Source organism: Acinonyx jubatus, chromosome F2 (genome assembly GCF_027475565.1).
Source record: "Acinonyx jubatus isolate Ajub_Pintada_27869175 chromosome F2, VMU_Ajub_asm_v1.0, whole genome shotgun sequence".
In the NCBI taxonomy this organism is placed as follows: domain Eukaryota; kingdom Metazoa; phylum Chordata; class Mammalia; order Carnivora; family Felidae; genus Acinonyx; species Acinonyx jubatus.
Window position 1 is genome coordinate 63,078,677 of NC_069394.1, and position 22,686 is coordinate 63,101,362.

Consider the following 22,686-nt stretch of genomic DNA (forward strand, 5'->3'; position numbering starts at 1 on the left):
AATTTGGTTATTATCCTTAATTCTGAGTTTTGGACTAGCTATCAGCTGCAGAGAATCCCATTAACTTAATGTGTTCCTGAATAGCCACATCTGTATAGAATAAAGAACCCTGGAATACTTATTTGCTTAGAAGTTATTGAACTAGACTCATTGTAGTGTTTTGTAAAAATTCCATGCTTCTCATGTCTCTGCATGAAGGAGACAAATAGCAAAAACTCATCTTAAATATGAGCAATTTCACAACTCTGTCTTAATGTGTTTGGTCCAATTATGCCGTATGCCTGTCAGTATAAGTCTCCAAAGACATCTCATTATATTTTATTTAATTTGAATTTATCAATTACCTCACTTTTTGGGTGTCAAATTTCTTGTAATTTATTAAGCGAGAAACTATAATTCATTACTGTTGCCATAGGAAATTTATGGACGGATGGCAGTACTCGATTGGATTATCTTATTTGAACAACTAGGTTGTCGAGGCTAATTATTTGAATACGTATTTACTGACTATCTTCTATGTGTAAGTCACTGTTTTCATTGTGGAGGATGCCAGGAATCATAAGCTTTATTCTAACCTGGAACAAGGAACAGAGCTAAGGCTTGTACTCAAATTATCAAAACACAAATCTGCTATATAAGAGAGAAGACACACAAAATAAGAGAGTAACAAGGAGAGTGGTAGGTGTCCGGGTCCAGAGTCCGAGGAAATACTCTCTGATCAGGCAGGATTGGGGCTGGGCCTGAATGTGTGGTAGAATTTCAGCGTGCGTGGATTGCAGCTGAGGGGCACATTCTAGAGAAAAAGTGAGTCTCAGCAAAGTCACATACATCTTTGGGTGTATGGCTTATTTGGGTAATGGTGAACAAGTCTGGTTTGCTTACAGCATAGAGTACAGAAGCAGAAATGGTGGGAGATAGATTAGGACTGCCTGCTGGCATCAGATCACAGAAGAATTTGAAAGCCACGCTGAGGAGTTTGGATTTTATTCTAAAAGAAATGGGGAATCATAGACTGTTTTGAGATACGGCATGGCATGATTTGTAACTGTGCTTTAGAAGATCTTTATGGTAATCATATGCAGAGGACAGAACGTCCAGTAACTTACTACTTAAGAAGGATGCTGTTAATAAAGATCAGCTGGCTTGAAAAAAAATGTAACTATATAAACTACATAAAAGTTCTATATATGTATATATAGTTCAATTGTTTTCTAATTAGCTAAGGCAGTGGAGGTGGGTTTTCTTGAAAGCAGTTTTAAAACATAATAATGCTTTTGGAGAGGGAACTCATTATGAATTAAATGTCTCAATTTTTTAACTTTATAACATTATCACTTTCTAAGTCCTGCTTTCTTCATTCAGTGTGGTATGAATCAAATTAGTTGGTAGGTACTGCAGAGTGCTTAATATCCATTGATTAGTAATACCATTAGTAATGTCACCATTAGATAAGTGAAATTTATCTGATCTATTTTCTTTCATTTTCCATTGTTATTCTTTGGAGTCTAGCCAGTCTTCTTCATATATATAGACTTTTTTCCCTCTCAATCATTTTCTTTTGTTATTAAAAAACATTTTTAATGTCTATTTTTGAGAGAGAGAGAGAGAGAGTGGAAGTGGGAGGAGGGGCAGAGAAAGAGGGAGACACAGAATACGGAGCAGTCTCCAGGCTTTGAGTGGTCAGCCTGACACAGGGCTTGAACCCATGAACCGTGAGATCATGACCTGAGCTGAAGTCAGATGTTTAACCAACTGAGCCACCCAGGCACCCCTCCTCTCAAAAATTTTCTTGAAAAATTTTAGCCATTTTATGTTCAAAGTGTGAGAATATTGATAACTAAAGCATAAAAAGGTATTATAAACAAGGTAATCATATCACATACAAGTGCAACAGGCAAAAAAACCCAAAAACAAAAAAACAAAAAAACCCACAGTTCAGGGTAAGTATTCATGGTCTTCCCCACTCTCATACCTCTTGTTCTTGTGTCTTGGGGATTGATTGGGGATGCTGGGCAGAGAAAAGGCATGGAAGATGCTGAAGGAAGCTAGATTTGTGTAGGATGGAGTTTACTCTCCCCACCCCCCTCCCCCCAAAAAAGTATTCTAAAGGAAAGGGGATAAGACAGATGCGACAAGGGACTGGAGGAGGCTTATTACAGGCTGGAGTGGTTAGAAAAAAAATCAGAGAAGAGAAATTTGGGACCGTAAAGAGAATTGGGAAAGATAATTTTTTTTTTTTTACATTTATTCATTTTTGAGAGACAGACCACAGGCAGGGGAGGGACAGAGAGAAAGGGAGACAGAATCTGAAGCAGGCTCCAGGCTCTGAGCTGTCAGCACAGAGCCCGACGTGGGGCTTGAACTCACAAACCGCGAGATCATGACCTGAGCCGAAGTCGGATGCACAACCTACTGAGCCACCCAGGCACCCCAGAGAACTTTTTTTTAAGGTTGCCTCCTTCCCTTCTCTGGTCCCCTCAAGGGCATCTTTTCTCATGAAAGGTTGACATTTCATTGCTCTTCAAACATTTTGAAGTCATATTTGGGGTTGGTTGAGTGTGTCTGAGTGATGAGTCAATGTGTCAGCAAGAACACTTGGTTTTCTTGAGGAGGCGTGGGTTTACCATGGGTTTACCATGGGTTTCTACACTTCTGCTACCGTGCAATAAAGTATTTTGGAATAACTGGTCAACAATCTCAACAATGTATATACATCGTTCAAGATATTTTAGCATTTTTGCTGTCTTCCCCGAGTTCATTCTCTCTCACACCCCTTGTACTTTGCCATATTACAGCCACTAGGGAATCCTCTTGGTTCCCAGTTTCTTTTTGATGTTGAATTTCGGTCCTCACTACACCAGAGCTTGACTGAACTTTAAGTATCAAACTTCTCTTGACTGTTCAAGCAGATGCATGAGGGGACCCAACCTTTGTCATGGGGGTGCGGTCAAGCTGACCTCATTAAGTAAAAGTTTCACTCAGAAAAGTTCTTAGGATCATCCTGTTGACTGTCTGGACTTAGGCAGAGAGTTGAAGAACACTTGGAAAGCTGCAATGTACCTGATATGCACGGCATTTCAAATTATGTTTACAAATAAACTCAGCAGAAAAATTTTAATGTTAACAGAGGGCAGAAAAACACACAAGGACTTTAAAAGCCACTGGTATATGTAATTTTTATAGTGGTAAGAGCCCGTGCCTATTTGAGTTGAACAGAAGAAACATCTGCTGACAATTTGTGATGGTGATAATATGGCAGCCCTGAAGTATTTCACACTTACTCAGACAACACAGTGCTTTTATCTCTCTAAGTAACCAGTGTGTGTCCTGTTGAGCAGTTACTTTGAAAGTAGTCTCTGTTCTCCTGATAGCTTTGTGTTCTCCTCTATTTCAATGTAATTAATACGCTCAATATAAATAGCTAAATCTTCAAAAAGATTTGCCTGCCTTGCGAGCACTACATTTCCAATTACACACTAAATTAGGCACATGATTGAACATGAACACTAACATTTTCCAACAGGTGGTGAATAAGCGATTTCCATTCATCAGCTCAGCAACAGCACTCTGGCCAAATCATCACTCTGTTTCAGAGCTCATCTAATATACCAGGAGCTTTTAACCAATTAAAAGAAAAACCTTCTTTAAAAGAAAGATTTAGGAGAATGAAGTGTCTAATTCTAATCCAAGACTACCGAGCATTGCCAGGGTTAGATTTCCATATGTAAAGCTAGGATCTAAATGAAATTTTGTGTGTACTACAAAAATGTATCAAATTAAGGCCATCTAAGTAAATTTAGTATCAGACTTCTGATGTTTGTAGCTAATGAATTCTTACCCGATTTTGAAAAGGCACCATTATACTTTATTTCTCTGTCAAACATCAGATTCTTGAGTATCAGGTTGGGATACAAGTAAACACAAAAAATGATCTCTGTTTTAAAAATTAATTTTCTTTGTGGGGTTCCTGGGTGGCTCAGTCGGTTAAGTGTCTGACTCCTGATTTCAGCTCAGCTCATGATCTCATGGCTTCGTGAGTTGGAGCCCTGCATGTGGTTCTACGCTGACAGCATGGCCACTGCTTGGGATTCTCTCTCCCTTTCTCTCTCTGCCCCTCTTCTGCTTGCACTCTCTCTCTCTCTCTCAAAATAAATAACTAAACTTAAAAAAATAAAAATTAAAATTAAAATTAATTATCTTTGCCGTTGCATTGTTTATCACACTCCTGCTAAGACAGCAAAACGAAACCACTAAGTTCGAGAGATGACAAGATGAAGTGAATAGAGGCAGCTTATAGTAACAGAGACACATTTTATCAGGATTCTGGGGTTAGTTTACTTGCTTTTACAAACAGCCTTCTTCAGCAGAAGAAATTTCTGGCCAAGCTGAAAAACTTAAATTTATCAGGTACAAGTATTTTTCTAATGTTGGGTAGGAAGATCTTCCTCTGCCCTATGACGTAGAATCAACTTACCATGAGAAAGATTAACAGGAGACGATCAAATTTAAGAGTCGTACGTACGTGCACATGTGCACACATGCATTTGTACAGGGAATCCACACAGACATGGAATTCCGAAGACAATGAGGCAACAGGAAGCTTATACGATCTAAGGAAAGGGGTAGGGTCTGAGGATACAAAGGGGAGAGAGACCCTTAGCAAAAAGATGGAAGGAGATATTTGGAAAAACAAAATTTGCCTTATTCTGCAGATAAGGTTCTTAGGTACAGGAAGTCTCTGTTAATAGCTCTCTTCCTGATACAGGCTCTCCTTTCCGGTGTAAATTTAGGCAGTTGAGGGGGAGGCAGAGAGCTTGGGGCAGCCTGCCCAAGGTCGTTACACTAATAGTCATCAAATAATTTTGGAGAAGTGTCTTAAAGCTCAGAGCACTTTCACTGATCGAGTATCAAAGCATTATATAACCCGGCTTGCATACTATGCTCTTCGGGGTAAGATAGAGCAAGGGGAGAGCAAAATCTCTGCTGTGTCCAGTTATATTCTACTAGGTACAGTCCAGGAAATGGTTATGAACCCAGCCTGAATCACTGAAGTGTACACATTTAAATAGTCTCAGAGTCTAACAACTTCCTCTGTGTGTGCTAACTTCATAAAGACGCAGGAAGAGGAAAAGAGTAGAAAACTCATGGCCAGATGATGGAGCAGATTTGGTAGCATGAATTGAGAAACCCAAATCTACCGGTGATTTTTCAGCATGAACTGATTATTGAGGATGTCTATTTTACTGTTTGCTTTCTCATGGGCTGTTGAAAAAGGTGGACTGCAGATGCTGTTATCTGCCCCGTAGCTTTTAGACAGACTATGTTATACTAAAATGACTTTTCTCCATGAGAAAACTATAGGAGAGTTACATGGTAGACTTTCTGAGATCTCATTTTCCTTCCTAAATTTCCTGCTTCCAGCAGGAAATCAGAGTTAATAAACCTTCATTTAGAGACTAATACAATGAAATAAAATAACTCATAATTATGTTTTCACCCAAGAAGTCATGGGTATATTTTTCTTATAACCCCCCCAAACATGGGCATTTGGAAGGGGACTTGATCCTCAAACCTTAAAGCTCTGATTCCTTGATAACTAAATCTGCACCCGTTGAAGATTCATTACAAGAAGGACCAGTTGTGGGTGTATGAATACGAAAAGCCCAGTGGGCAAGACGAAACGCTGCAACCACAAGAAAAGTAAGAACAAATCTCTAAAGCTTGAAAAAGTAATGATCCCTGCAACTAAAAAGGGGGCATCAGGAGTGTGTGAACATTTTCCTAGGAAGCAAGAGACTTGTGTTCAATCCCAAGCTGCAACACGTCTCATGTGTGGAACATTAGAAAACTGCACCCTGGGAGGCTCAGGTGCATGATTCTTCAAGTAAAGGGGTGTGTCTGAGGAGGTCTTGATGCTGGTTTTGGCTTTAAACTCTATAAGGCCGGCCCTTTCAGACCCGGGCCCTCCAAACATGTGGCATATTCCCCAGTGAATGGTGCATTACACAATTCTGGCATCTAGCCCTCTAATCTCCTTCTCACGGGAGCTACAAACTTGAAAAGTAGGGGTGATAGAACCATAGAGGTTAGCAGTGTATACACAGCAGAACAAAATTTGACAAAAAAAAGAAACTATCAATATTGAAGCATGCTTTTAGCCCTTAGAACCGTCTATCAAAGGGAAATAGAAAGCATCTATTTAAAATTGTTTTAACGTTTATTCATTTTTGAGAGATGGAGAGAGACAGGGCATGAGTGGGGAAGGGGCAAAGAGAGAGGGAGACACAGAATCCGAAGCAGGCTCCAGGCTCTGAGCTGTCAGCATGGAGCCTGACACAGGGCTTGAACCCACGGACCTTGAGATCATGACCTAAGCTGAAGTTGGAAGCTTAACCAACTGAGCCACCCAGGTGCCCTGAAAGCATCTATTTTAATAGAAATATTGATAGGAAAAAAGAAATTTATACATCCCAAATATATGGCAGGCATGGTTTTTTATACAGGATACTTTCTGTTCAGCCCATTTCTGAGAAGTCGTTATCATTGATTTGCATTTCATTCGTTGCATTCTCTTTATTATGTGTATGTGCCCTGCTTGTGAAAAATCTCCCTTCTACTCTTTTGCTGATGAATATATTCCATGATTTGATCTGAACATTTCCAGATACAGCACCATACCAACAGAAGATGGGGCTTAAAATAACTGGAGGATGTAATGGATCTGAATCGCTTGTGTATAGCCCAGTCTTACCTTTGTGCTGGCAGGGAACTTAGGGGCTGGTTAGAGACCATAACCAGTTCGCAGGGTTTTATTCAATTAAGAAAAAGCATATGCAAACATATGTATGTTCATTTATGTGTGGGGGTGTGTTTTATAAGGCAACATTTAAGAATTAGGTATTATTTTTCTTTCTAGTTTCTATTTTTTTTTTAATGTCTATTTATTTTTGAGAGCAAAGAAAGAGCATGAGTGGGGGAAGGGGTAGAGAGAGGGACATACAGAATCCAAAGCAGGGTCCAGGCTCTGAGTCCAGTGCAGGGCTTGAACCCAGGAGCCAGTGATATCATGACCTGAGCCGAAGTCGGATGCTTAACCAACTGAGCCACCCAGGCGCCCTTTCTGGTTTCTTTACTTTACCTTCTTAGCTCCAGACAAAAAAGGAGTGAAATAGTACTTTGGCATGTCCACATGCTGACATTCTGTAAAGTCTGACCAATTCTCACTTGCTATGGCCCACTTTCCACTAAGGTGTTCATTGATAAATGCTAACGGTGTTACTGCTCCTGAGAGGATTTGCATCTTAATTGGGGCCTCTTAAGGATTTCAATGCCTTCAAAGGTCTAAGAAATAAAAGTCTAAGGCAGAAATTGAAAACATTCTATCTAAAAGCCACACGTCTTACGTTTTCTAGCTTAGTCCAAATGTTATGAGGGTTTTATACTTTTCAATTAAAAAGACTCATTAAAACTCTTCCAAATGTAATTTAATTTTACTGTTTGCAAGTCTTGTCATATATAAATAAGCAAATAAAAAAATTCTTTGTCAGACTCTTCTTATGGGTTGGCTTCGAAGTAAGGTCTAGGTAATTGGAACAGACAGCTACTTTTACAGATATTTTTGGAAAGAGGGTTCCTGGACCTTCTCAAATCACGCACGTGGGGGTCCAAGACAGGTTTAGCCCTCTGGACATTTGCCAGTAGAGTCTCCAATTATTTTTTTGTTGTCAAAAACTCCACCATAAGTGGGAGATACATCACTTTTCAAAGTTTGGGGTTTTTTTGTTTTGTTTTGTTTTGTTTTGTTTTATGCGATGAGATACCAGTAGTCAAAGTTTCTGATGGAGCTATTTTGGTATAGGATCTCCATAATTAAGAAGTGAGTTTTTTTCAAAAATAAATCAGTGCTAAGTCGAACTGAAGTCCACCTTCTAAATTACCCACGAGAGTAATTCCCATAACATGTAAGTTGCAGTCACTATTATCATCCTCATGAGCGTGAGCTGGTTGTAAAGCACCGACTTGTTACATTAGCTAATTTGCACAAGTACCGCAGACTGATTCCTGAGTCATTCCAGAATACACAGTTAACGTCAATGACTGAAAATTCAGTTGCTGACAGTTGTAGATTATGGACAATGGATAATTAAAATAAAACTAATGAGCTAATTCAGGTGTCGGCAACTGAAATGTTTTGTTAATTCAATGATAGTTAATGCAGTCATGGTTCTAACACATTTTAATTCTTAATGGTGAAACACTGATCTCTAATGGCTAATATCTCTGCTTTACAGCATGTATAAAGTCATCCTTAGAGGAGGCTGGGCACTCTGATGTTTAGTACGAGGTACACAACACAAGCCTAAGAGCAGAAGAAGGGTTTTCTTAACAGACATGTAGATAAGGGAGCACTTCTGTTTTGCATTTCCTGTTTTGCATTGTTAAACATTGTTCATTCTTCATTTGCTAACTTCATAATTCTCAAAGTGACCCCATGCTATTTCTTAAGTGTTCGTGGGCTTTTGGCAAACTGAATAAACTATTTGGCAACAATGCTCCACTATCTAGGATATTTTACAAATATGACCGTTTCCACTTCCTGAAGACACCAACTCTATGAGAATAGATTAGAAAGGAAGGTCAGGAAAATTCAAAGCAGTGATTGTAAAAATGAGGCTGTCAGGAAGAATCCTGATGCCATTTCTTCCTTGCTCCTATAGAAGTGGACCAAACATATTTCCCCCATATGCACATCCACTTTCTTTTTTTGATTTTTTTGATTTTTTTTTTTTTAGAGAGAGAGAGAGAGAGAGCATGAGAAAGGGGGAGGGGCAGAGGGAGAGAGAGAAAATCTTAAGCAGGCTCTGCACTCAGTGAGGAATCCAATGCAGGGCTTGATCCCACGACCCTGGGATCATGACCTGAGCTGAAATCAAGAGGTGGATGCTCAATCGACCGAGCCACCCTGGAGACCCTGCACATCCACTTTCTAATCTGCAACTTGTTCAGGGTTTGTCTCATGCTGTGAGCAGTCAGTGCTGGATAATTTATTCAACAATTAGTTGGTCCTTCTTGTCGAGTGATTGATGCTGTGGAAATACTTAAAATTGGTAAAACATTTCAGCTGCAAAAGAAAACTTCCCACCAAGTTGTAGAAAATAAGCTAACACTGAAGTAACCAGAGGAAAAGTATTTTATGTTGGTTTATATGTATATATGGTTGGTGACAAACTTTCTCAAGTATGATATGTCATAGTTTAATGCAAAAAAGGTTTGAAGAATCCTTCATGGCAGTTTTATATTTAGCACATATTAGTTGAAACACATGACCAACACGGAGGATGAATTCAACAAGACTTTAAAGAAATTATTTCATATTAATCATACCATCCATATATGTATAATAATTACATCATCCATATGTGTACAAAATATCAGTATGCATATTTATAAGCCATATACAATCCACTTAGTCTTTTAAGAATTCTTGATGTTTTTATGGATTCTTGGACTCCAAGACCTTGGGATTCCCCAGCTTCATTCCTCCTCCAAGATGCCTGTGACTAGGACCAAGAGGTTGAAAAACATTGGTTTAAAGTAGACTGCCATGGATTAGTGTGGGTAAGGAGATTTTACAGAGGAGACCAGGACAGGAACTGAGGCTTGAAATTTGAATAAAGATTAGCTAGGCAAAAAGAAGGCAAGAGGGCATTCCTAATAGAAAACAAAAATGTAAGTGGTAAGAGTATGAGGAGACTAGCAGAGCTAGAAAGAAAGTGCATTTTTAGAAACTGCATTTGCATTATTGGTAGTCATGCTTGAAAAGATAATTTAAGTCAGATATATTCTTAGTGAATAACCAAAAGTGACTTTGCTGTGCAAAATAGCCAGGAGGAAAGGCTGATATAAGAAGTGGACTCTTATCTGGAATTTTGCAGAGATGTGACACTCCAAAGTGTGGCAGCTCTTAAAAGCTCCTGGGTCATGACCAGTAATATACCATGGTGGAGAGTCTACGGTGGGAGGTGGGGGTGAGATATGTGGAGATATATCAAGGACCCTCTAAAATAATGCTAGATATTCTAATATCTGATTCTAATTTTAATACACATTAATTTTCCATGAAGGTACTAAGTTCAACTTTGAAAAAAAAACTGGTCTTCATTCCACGTTGGGGGACAAGTTTCAAGAGCTCTAAAGAGATGACAGTTAGGTGGTACCTGATGCATGATAGGATGGGACATGGGGACATGAACAAGCAGTAGAAGCTATGATATCCAGCAGAAAGCAGGCTAAATTTGAGAAGGACACTGGGAGCTAGTACAGGTTAGAGAAATGGACCTCTTGTTTAATCAGCAGAAGATTTCCTATATTCCCTAGTAAATAAAAAAATAGAGGTGGAACTAAGGTATCTGGAGAGTAACAAAGGCTTTTGAGTAGGCAAGTACCATGATAAAAGCAAGATTTTTTTTAAAGAGAGAGAAAGCATGTAAGCAGAGGAGGGAGCAGAGAGAGAGAGAGAGAGAGAGAGAGAGAGATTGAGAATGTTAAGCAGAATCTTCATGCTCAGCTCAGATTCCGACACGGGGCTCAATCCCACAACCCTGGGATCATGACTACCTGGGTGCCCCTAAAAACAGGAATGTAAGATCACAATGTAGGGGGAGGGGTGCAAGCACAAGGAAAAGACCAGGAGCAGGTGGAAGAGTTGAGTAGTGTTGCGAAGATCCAGCCGTCGGAGAATGAGCATGGATTAATCACTGACTGGAACGAAAGAAAAGAAGGGAGAGCCTCCAGCGTTCATTTAGTGGAAGACTGACAGGACTCAGTAGCTTTCTTTCCCATGACAAAAAGGTGCTGGAGGAGTACAGGGTTTTTCGGAAGCTGGGACTCTGGAGCACGGAGGCTAGGCAAGATTACAGATAGCTGAGGAGACAGCAAGGTGAGCAGACTGGGGTGTGGGGGACAAAAACTGATTTGGGCTTGGACGTTTTGCATTTGAGGAAAACAGCAGAAAAGTAATAGAATATGCTTGAAGGGCAGTAGGAGATTAAACAGTGGGCCATGAAGGGAAGAGTAGATGGATTTTTATGCGTTTCCTTCTCACCCTGGAAATAATTTGTTTTTTCAGGATAGAATACATTATAAAGGACAAGTGAACCAGGAGATGAGAACATTTAGGTGCTTCATTCAAAATAATAAAACACGATTTTCTTTTTTTAAAAATGTATTTAAATGTTTATTTATTTTTGAGAGAGAGGGAGACAGAGGATCCAAAGCAGGCTCTGCACTGACAGCAGAGAGCCTGAGGTGGGGTTCAAACGCACGAACCGTGAGATCATGACCCGAGCTGAAGCCAGAAGCTTAACTGACTGAGCCACGCAAATGCCCCAAACATGATTTTCTATTGGATACTATTCTCTTTCATTTATTCATTCACCAGATAACAAGGTTTCATGGTTATCATTCTTCGAAGTTTAACTATCCAAAGCAGAACCAGGCCAAAAGACTCCTTAAGAATGACTGCTGGTGACGAAAGCAATGACATCTACATAAAGAATGAAGATTCAGAAAATGTGAAAGACAAGGGGGAAAAAGCAAGAAAGACATGAGGGAAAAAAAAAAGGAAAAACAAAGTATGGGTAATGAAAAGAATAGACACTGAGTTTCTCTAATGGCTCCAGCAGGGAAAGAAAAGTTGCCTTTGCCTTCTGCTTTTAAATAAATAGAACATTTTCCCAATAATGCCAAGATGACTCACAACGTACATTTGATGTATCTTGTAATTTTCCTATACCCTGGAAAGACAACACAGTTGAAGTAATACTAGCCAAGCCTTACATGTAATTATAGGATGCCTATAGGATTTCTAGTACAATATATTAATGAAAGCCAGTTATTTAATTATGGCATAATAAAATGAAACGCTTTTATAGTCATTTCTTAAAAACAGACCAAAAAACAGTTTCCCAAATATAGCTGAGGAGCAGTAGAATCATATCTTGAGGTAAGTGGATGTCTCTGCCAGGGTATAGAAACAGTTTTTCCTGTCACTAAAAGGACAAACTACAATCCATCTGCCATGTATAATTTGACAATCTGTAATGCCTAAACAGTAGGAGGGAAAGACATGTCTTCCAAAATTTCCCCCCGAAGGAGGAGGCTTTCAGCAGTTCCCAATTACTATCCAGGCTGACGGTCTCGCTCGAGACATCTGCTCAGCGGTTAGCCATGAAAACCTGGCACGCAGGAGGCCAGAGGTGTGCCTCACAATTACCATTGGCTTTGGAGCGGCCAATTGTTAGAACAGGAGCCAATCACTGAGTGTCAGGTACGGGTTGGCAAGCCTCGGTGGTGTGCCACTAGGTGTCCCCAGACCTAACTTTATGCACATATACTTCTGAGATGATAATCTTGCTAAAGGTCAAAGTGAAAAACCCACTGTGAGTCTGTGTTTAGTAACGAGCCAAAGATCTTAACACATTCCTACTGATAATAGAATGAAAGTCATATAATGCCATAGATCAATGTTTCCTGCAGATAAGGACTGCTTTCTCAGGACCCACTGCGGTTCATTACACTTACTAAAGGTACTAAAAATCCTTCCTGGCGTTGGTTCAAGATACACAAAACTGGTCCCTACAAAGACTTACTCTGGTCAGCACATGGATAGTTTCCCATGTAGGAATGATTTTAGGGGCAAGAGAAGACAATTCCATCTTGCAGATAGAGGTTCACCTTCAGAAATCTTGGGAGAAACCTGGATGAAATTCACGAGTGACCCTCTGTGAGAAGACAAATGGCTAAAAGGTAATAACAACAGCATTGTTAATGGAGAAAGAACCAGCAGAGGGATTTCTCCACGTGCAGCTTTAGAACTAGCACAATCCACAAGTATCCCGTCCAACAGCCAAAAGTCTTAATTAGGGAGGGAACTAAGGAAAAATGACAACCAGATGTAATGTGGAATCCTAGATTGGATCCTGGAACAGGAAAAGGACACCAGTGGAAAAACTAGTGAAAGCTGAGTAAATTCTGTAGTTTAGTTAATAGTCTTGTACAATATTAATTTCTTGTTTTTGAGAATTCTACTGGGATCACACATGATGTTAACTTAGGGAAAACTAGATGAGGAGTATATGGGAAATTTCTGTATTATCTTTGTAACTTTGGTAAGTCTAAAATTACTTCAAAATAAAAAGTTAAAAAGAAAAGACCCAATCAATTCTATAGAAAAATTAGTCACTGTGCTGAGCACTTTGTTTGCCTGCATAAAGCCAAATCAATGTGCTAATAGTTCTTATTTGAACTATTATGGAATTATAGAATTATTATGGAATTACAGAATTTCAACTATTATGGAAACAATATTAATGTCGATTTAGTCTTTTTTCTTTTTTGATGTTTATTTATTTTTGAGAGAGACAGAGACAGAATGCGAGTGGGTTGGGGCAGAGAGAGAGGGAGGCACAGAATCTGAAGCAGGCTGCAGGCTCCGAGCTGTCAGCACCGAGCCCGATGAGGGGCTCCAACTCATGAGCTGTGAGATCATGACCTGAGCCGAAGTCGGACGCTCAACCGACTGAGCCCACCCAGGCATCCCATTTTAGTCTTTTTTTTTAATTAAAAAATTTTTTTAATGTTTATTTTTGAGAGAGAGACAAAGCATGAGCAGGGGAGACAGGGAGACACAGAATCTGAAGCAGGCTCCAGGCTCTGAGCCATCAGCACAGAGCCCGATGCAGGACTTGAACTCATGAACCCCTAGATCATGACCTGAGCTGAAGTTGGTGCTTAACCAGCTGAGCCACCCAGGTGCCCATGTCAATTTAGTCTTTTTAAACGTTTTATAAATGAGAAACCAAGGCAAGAGTTGTGAAGTCACTTCCCTAGGAGGTGGCATTTAATTAAACACAGACTGGGAAAAGAGCCTGTGTTCTGTGCCAATGTCACAAGCACAATCTAGGTAGCATGTCGCTGTACTGCTGTATTAGACAGGAAACAAGCATCTAATGCGTTCAAAGCTCTGTCGGTCTCTGAAAAGATGTGACTCTCCCTCTGTCCGTGTCCACGTCCCCGTTTGTAGCTATATCCCTTTGTAATTATCACAGTCTAATTGAGGAGATATGCAAAACGATCACTAAAATTTTAAAGACATTAGGCAGTGAATATTCCAAGTTAAATAAGCAATTTTGACAATAACTGCAGAAATATGTGGTTTATACAAAAATTGTTGCTTTACTACATCCCCTACCTAAAGAATTAATCCTGTGGTGTTCCTACATGTATCAGCACCGGAAGAAAAAAGAACTTTGACATGTCAAGAGGGTAGAGAAAATATTCAGTCAGTTTGCTATTATCAGGTGCTCTTCTCTCAGTGCACTTTCATGGGAAATAGGGATTACAGTCCTTCTTCTGGACAAGATCCATTTGTACACGCCACCCCCCCCCAACACCATGTTTTTGCTTTTGTTTTTGTTTTTGCAGAGTAATGTCATGTCAAGGGTAATGGCAAGAGGCTGTTCATGTCAAAGACAATGTTCCAAAAGTACAATGCAAGTAACAGATATTGTCTGGCAATGAAGCAAAGAAGTTAAAAAGGAAAGACGAGCCCACACAAACTGAAATGAGCAAGTTTCATGTGTTTCTATGTTTTTAATTGTGGAAAATGTGGAAGAAATGAATTGAAGCTGCCTCATCAGCGGCTTTGATTTTAGCAATTTGTATTCCTAAAAACAAGCCTTCCTGAACGAGCAAGACCTGACAGCAGAATTGCAGACTACATATTGCCAAGTGCAGAAATAAGTTTATTTTCCAACTTTTGTCAACATCAAATGCTCAGAATTTCCACGTTTTTTTTTTCTTCCCTTTTCATCAAATCAAATGTTATTACAAGACCTTAGGAGACAAACCTCAGCTCACGATCAAGTCTTTAGTTTCTCCAGGCTCATCTTACATTCATCCCAGGGCAGTAATTTAATATGCATTATGAGTTGCCTGACAATTCTGGATTTTTCATTTGGATGCATTTCCTTGAGAATTCTAGAATGATAGCCAGCCTGGTATTAGCTTCTGTAGTAATACATCATTTTTTCCCAAAAGCAAATGTCAACCTTATTATACTCCATGGAAAATCATATGCTCTTTGAGGGCAGCAACCAGGTCTCCAACTGTTTTGTAACCCACACAGCCCTTGACAAAATGTATTTTCAACAGTAGGTGTTTAATAAATCTTAACTGACTGACTCACTGACTAAGTGATTGAATGAATAAATGAGAGATTTGTTGAAATAGTTAAATAAATAATTCCATATAAATCATTGTGAACAATGCCTGGCATTCCTTTCCCAAGGAACAGGCGTCATGACTTAAAATTGTCCTGCTCAATGAAAATGATGCACACTCATTCACAGTCAGAAATGAAACAAGTTTCTGGCCAACGCAAGGCACATTAACTTTAGCAAAATATATTTTCAGCCTGAAATATACAAGTAATTCCCTCAATGTTCCAGACATTTAGTCTGAATAAATAAACTAGACCAAATAACTACCTGGTCTCAGGTCTGATGCCAGCATTCTTGTCTGACTTCCTGCTCTCTTCTTTGCCTCCTTCGTTTTGGTCTTTGTTCATGCTGTCCTGGCTTCCTGGAATGTACTTTCTCAACACGGTCAATCAGAAACTCCAACTCATGTTCCAGTGACTACAGCACATCCAAACTCCTCCAATTATGCTTGGCCATATTGGACATATTGTTCTGCTTTGTCTTAGCCCTGTAAGATTCCCTCAAGAAGAGAGGTGAGGGTTCAGTGGTCAAATACATGTGGAAAACTGACCTCCTTTTGGTAGGTTAGTTATTCCTCTCCCTACCTTTGCTGTAGCCCTAGGACCTCTTTCTCATTCCTGAAACAGGCCTCATGTGATCCTGCCTTGGCCTTTTGGTTTCCTCCGCCCTGACAATGCTTCCCCCACTCACGTAGCCACTTTGCTTGCTCTCTCACTTTGCTCAGGCCTCTGCCCAGTTGTGACATTACTGATGAAGCCTTACCTGCTGGCCTTACACAAAAGGTCCATTTGAAGGACAGTCTTATTTTACTTACTGCTGAATTCCCAGGGCATGATACATAATGGGCATCCAATAAACATTTTTTTGAATAGATGAGCTAACACAATATTACATTTTCTTAGATTCATAAGGCATATTAACATGTTAAATAATCAAAGTAAAATTTTTTCTGAAGTTACTTGACCATGCTAGAACATGCTTTGAAAAGTACAGCTCTGAATTATATAGACTCTTCCTTCTACTGAATGCCTGGAGAGTTTATCAGAGGTTACATATAGTTTATTGTAATGTCCTTTAATTAATTCGATGGGTATTGTTTCTTCCTCTCCCAATTAACTTTGAACTTCAGAGACCACATCAAATATTCTTACACATTACTCTGGGCCTAACACAACGCGGTGATGCACCACAGACTCTCAGGCCATTGCTCATTTCTGAAGGAAATATCTACCTTTGTTTGCAAATATGTGAAATATATGTAATTCAACAAAGATATAGGTTCTTTGAAGTTTAATTTTGTTAGTTTAGTGGTAAGAAGATAGATGTAACATTAAAATAAAAAGAGACAGAAATTCATTAGGTGATTTTTACAAATGCTCCTATGGAAAATGACCTTATTCATTGTTGTGGATATGTAGACTGAACAAAACATCTAGAACTATGCCTGGGAAAACATCCACAAAACCAAAGAGTTATAATAAACATTCTATTTCGAAATGGATATTACTTCACCACAGTTTTAAAGGGGCATTTTTTCAGATTTACAGATACTGAAACAGCCTACTTTCTATCAGTTAGAAATGGGTGAGATCAGTATGAAAGTTTGTCTTTTTCTTTAGAAAAGTACACATGTGAAGGGCTCGGCCATAAACACTCAATGAGCCAACCCTGGACTTTTAAGAGAATTCTGGTTTCCTTTTTCTTAAGGCAATGACTCAACTAATTGCCCAAGAGACTCACAAAGTACAATATTTTTATGACAGAATTTTTTATTCTTTCACAGTGGTCACTAAAGACAAAATTGTTTCTTGGAGACAGACTCTTAGAGCTATGTTTAAAAGGCATAAACTGCTACTGAGTTTTGTTTTTATTCTCATTTTAAAGTTTAAATAAACAAAATGTGTTTCCATCAACTAAATGTTTTTGCACTTTTGAAAATAATGAATAAAAAAAGAAAATCATGAATATATCTTTAAAATATTTTAAAATTTTGAGTTATTTTAAACCTTGAGCTTGGCAATAATGTCCCTGTCATAAATGTATACCAAAACTGAAGTTTAAAAATATACCTTCAAAAAGATGGAGGCATGAACAAACATGTATTGAGCATACTATAATGAAATTTTCAGTTCTTATTATTTATACATATGTTTGTGAAAGTACCTATGTAAGAGACATCCTAGCTATTAATAATTCAGGGAAAGAAAATTATAGAGCAAACATGTTCATGTGGCTTTTATCTTTCATGTCTCATTTTACTTTTCTTTCACATGCTACCAAAAATAGTAATTATCAAACTACTTTTATAAGACTTTTAATAATAACTCTGTATCTAAGTATTCTATCAAAACAAGGGGATGTAATGTAGAGAGAGAACCTTCATATTTTAAAGTAACAGACACATTGGAATTTTAATCTGTTTCAAGTGCTGAGTGTTGTTTAATCCAGTGTTGCTCAAATGGTTCTCTGGGTTAGTGGAGGGGACAAGAGGGATGGCATGGCTCAGGGTGACATGCCATGAGTCAGGACTGGAGCACCTGTATGCAAGAGGACAGGTGCAGGGAGGCATATGCAAGTCCGTGGACGTGCAGGTTGAGTTTGAAAACACAAATGTAGAAATTTAGGGGCACCTGGGTGGCTCAGTCGATTAAGCGTCTGACTTCGGCTCAGGTCATGATCTCACAGTTTGTGAGTTTGAGCCCCGTGTCGGGCTGTGTGCTGACAGCCCAGAGCCAGGAGCCTGCTTTGGATTCTGTGTCTCCTTCTCTCTCTGTGCCTCCCATGGTCATGCTCTATCTCTCTCTGTCTCTTAGTAATAAATAAATGTTAAAAATTTTTTAAATAAAAATGAGAAAAAAACAAATGTAGAAATTCAGAGCTGATGAGAGAATGGGAGACACAGGGCAGGAGCAGAGCAAGGGCTGAGGTGGTGTTTTCTGATTTTAAGAGTTTGTCACGGGATGGGTAACGCATGGGTAAACTTCAGTGACCAGAGAGGGTGCCGAAAGCAGCCACTGAACTCGTTCGCCTCTGTAACAAGAGACTAGAAGAGCTCTGTGGTCTCCAGGGAATGTGGTAGCAGGAGACACAGCAGAAATCAACCTCAAGAACAATCTCAGACTCTTCTTCCATCTAACCTGCCCACATCCCACACACACTAGTGTCAAATTTCAGGCTTTATTCATTGATTCTCTGGCATCTTCTCCTTCTTTCTCAGCTAGTCCTGTTCCTACTTCCATCTGCTTTCCCCAGCTTTCCTGAAATACTGATGAAAAGTTATCTACATACACCTCACTGAGTCTTTGCAACAATTCACTGAAATAAGCCTTTCCCTATTTGCAAGGGGGAAAGTGTCTGGTGACTTTCCCCACAGAATCACACTCTACAAGTGATTGATGCCAGTTATATTGTTAACCGTGTTGTAAAATGTAAACATAAACACATAAAAATAAAAAACCTACTAAATCCTGCCACTCAGAAATGGCCACTGTTGTTGTTCGGTGTGGTAATATAATGTACGTTCCAAATCAGGATCGTATCTACTTTTAGACACTACCTCTCCCCCAAAGAATAACATATTGTATATATTCTTTCTCATTTTAGTCATGAGAGTTCTTTATAGTCATTTTGGACTGTGCTCATATCTGTCATCCTTTCCCCACTCCCTACATCCCCTAAACTCTCAAGGTACAACTAAACCAACTGCTAGAATTTTCCCTTAGCTACTTCAGCCCAATCTCCACTATTATCATATATGGCCTAAAAAAGAAGATTTCTATGAATATATTCTCCCTTTTTTTTGACGTTTATTTTATTTATTTTGAGACAGAGAGCACAAGCAGGGGACAGACAGAGACAGAGGGAGAGAGAGAGAGAATACCAAACAGGCCCCAGAGGGCTTGATCTCACAAACTGCAGATTGAGCCGAAGTCGAGTCTGACGCTCGACCGACTGAGCCATCCAGATGCCCCTGAATACATCCTAAGAGAACACATACTTCTCTATGTTTAATTTCGTCTATTATCTGTGTGAATTCGCAAATATTCATAGTTTGCAGTCTAAAGGGAAGGAGAATGTTGGAAAATGAGATAGGTTATCAACATAAAATACCTCTGGAGAAAAGCAAAGAGGAGTTCAGAAAGCAATTCAAATCACCTGCAAAAGTATGCTTTATGCATTCCAATCGAAAGCCAACTTTGATCGTCTCCATGGACCTATGCTGTCTGGCTTGTCCCTACATCAGCTAGCCTTCCCCTCCTTGATCTGGATAAATCTAATGGGAGACTTATCAATCCAGTTGTTTCTCTGCGCTGTCATGAACAGTTGGCTCTGGCACACAAAATGAAACTTAGAAAGAAAGTCTTATTTTAACAATCCTGTTGACTTTCCAACTTCTCCATTACGACAGTCATCAGAGTCTAATTTACTCTTCAGGGGCCCTAATCATTCTATAGCTGGAGCTGGGCAGAAAGAAAATAATTTGTGCACTTAACAGAAGGGAAGTCTATACTCCCCAAACAAACCCACTCAGACAGAGAACTTCGAATTAGCAGGCTCTGCTGACGGAATCCTTTTCCCTACTTTTCATCAGGCTGGTGACAGTGGACTCTGGACAGAGATAAATGAGGGGTCAAGCGACCCTTCATTTTTCCAGAGGATTATTTTGCCCACAGATAAGGTACAAAGAAGGAAGTAATAGTCAAGACCAGCCTGTAACAAAACAAAAAAGGGATAACTAACAAAAGCTCATTCTCCCAGCCGCTGCCCCTGCCCCCCTCTGGCATGGTGAGCCTGCCCACCAGCAGGCATAGTTTGTTATTTTTTTCAGTGAGGGGTAATAGAGCACAAAGCTAATATGTGGCAAAGATAACTGTACCTCACATAGTAGATACTTGCTTTGCTATTCCCAACTTTATAGCCAAAGTAAAAATAAATAAATAAATAAATAAATAAATAAATAAATAAATAAAAACTTTCTGCACTCCTTATATTTCATAATACAGACAGCCCAGCCCAGGACCCTAGCACATAAACATATGCGGACTGATTGATTTTTAATGAAGTAAATAGTGATAAGCCTGACAGTCTCCCATTGTGACTCATTTTTCAGAAGGAAGAAAACTTTCTGAACTCTGTTATTATTCTTATGATGTATTAAGAAAAAGGTAAGGCCCAACCCTATAACAAGTAAAAAACAAGCACAAAGATACACATGAGTTTGTTACAGGCCTTTCTTGGTGGTGAAATTTGATTTGTGTAAGTCTACTTTCTTTCTTTTTTTAATGTGTTCTTTTTTCTTAATCTTAAAAAAATGTTAATGTTTATTTTTGAAGGAGAGAGAGAAAGAGAAAGAGAGAGAGAGAGCGCATGAGCAGAGGAGGGGCAGAGAAAAAGGGAGACACAGAATCCGAAGCAGGCTCTGGGATATGAGCTGTCAGTACAGAGCCTGATGTAGGGCTCAAACCCATGAACCATGAGATCATGACTTGAGCCGAAGTTGGACGCTTAACCAAGTGAGCCACCCAGGTGCCCCTACTTTCTGAGTCACTGCTGAACTTTTACTTCTGTGGAAATAATACTAGATTCTTTGATTTTTGTCAGAGAAACACTAATCCTTAATATATGAAGGACTTGGAAAGTCCTCATTCCTACTTCTTCAACTATTTTAAATACATGGTTTGAAGTAATGACAAGTCTCAGGATGACTTCTTAGAGACTTAGCACTCCTTAAAGATGTCAAATAAAACCCAATAATTAAGATTATTATTGACAAAACTACTTTTAAGTAGACACATCAATTTATGTAGCTCCTTTAAGACATACTTGTGGAAACAGAATACACAAATGGCTTATACCTGGTGGAATAAAACAGGTACATGAGCATTAAGACATTCAGAAGTTGGGAATGCAAGCTGGTGCAGCCACTCTGGAAAACAGTATGGAGGTTCCTCAAAAAAGTAAAAATAGAACTACTCTACGACCCAGCAATTGCACTACGAGGCATTTATCCAAGGGATACAGGTGTGCTGTTTCAAAGGGACACATGCACCCCCATGTTTATAGCAGCACTATCAACAACAGCCAAAGGATGGAAAGAGCCCAAATGTCCATCAATGGATGAATGAAGAAGATGTGATATATATATATATATATATATGTATATATATACACATATATACGTATATATGTGTATATATACACATATATATACATATATACGTATATATGTATATATATACGTATATATGTATATATATACACGTATATATACATATATATACATATATACATATATACGTATATATGTATATATATATGTGTATATATATTGCCGAGTAATACTCCATTGTGTGTATATATACACATATACATATATATGTATATATATATGTATATGTATATGTATATATATATGTATGTATATATATATGTATATGTATATATGTATATACACAATGGAGTATTACTCGGCAATCAAAAAGAATGAAATCTTGCCATTTGCAACTATGTGGATGGAACCGGAGGGTATCGTGCTAAGTGAAATTAGTCAGTCAGAGAAAGGCAAACATCATATGACTCCACTCATATGAGGACTTTAAAAGACAAAACAGATGAACATCAGGGAAGGGAAACAAAAATGATATGAAAACAAGGAGGGGAACAAAACAGAAGAGACTCATAAATAAGGAAAACAAACAGAGGGTTGTGGGAAGGGTTGTGGGAGGGGGATGGGCTAAATGGGTAAGGGGCCCTAAGGAATCTACTCCTGAAATCATTGTTGCACTATATGCCAACTCATTTGGATGTAAATTTAAAAAAATAAAAAATGAAACAAGTTAAAAAAATAAATAAAAATAAAAATAATAAAAAACAAGAAAAAAAAGACTTTCAGAAGTTGATGATGACTTCTGTTTATGTGCATTTTATAAACACCATGCCCAAACTGGTCCATTCTCACGAGGTACCAATATTGAAGAATGCAATTTAGGAATTTCAAAAAATTGTCTGCCTGGGGTTTATGCTTATTTTTTGCTTAGAGGTTCATATAAAGTAAACCAGTTCCTTTTGTAGACTGTGAAGCTCTATGTAAATGGCAGCAGGGTGGCTTCAGAACCGATTCCAACTGCGACACTGTTGGCAAACCGATGAGCACCCACATCTGTCTGTTCAGGGGCCACGGGTGGTTGTGACGAAGCGGCCACGGCCTCTTCCCCACTACGCTGTCTCACTCAACAATCTTCCCACCGTACCCCCCGGCACTTTTCTCCCCACGGTTAACACAATCTCTCACACCCTCAAACTCTCCCCTTTGTGCTCTTGCTTTCGTTCCTCCCTGTAACCGAGCCTTGGCATCCTCCAGAAGGAAGCACTCCATCTCTTGTCAGTGAAAGCACCTTTTCTGATA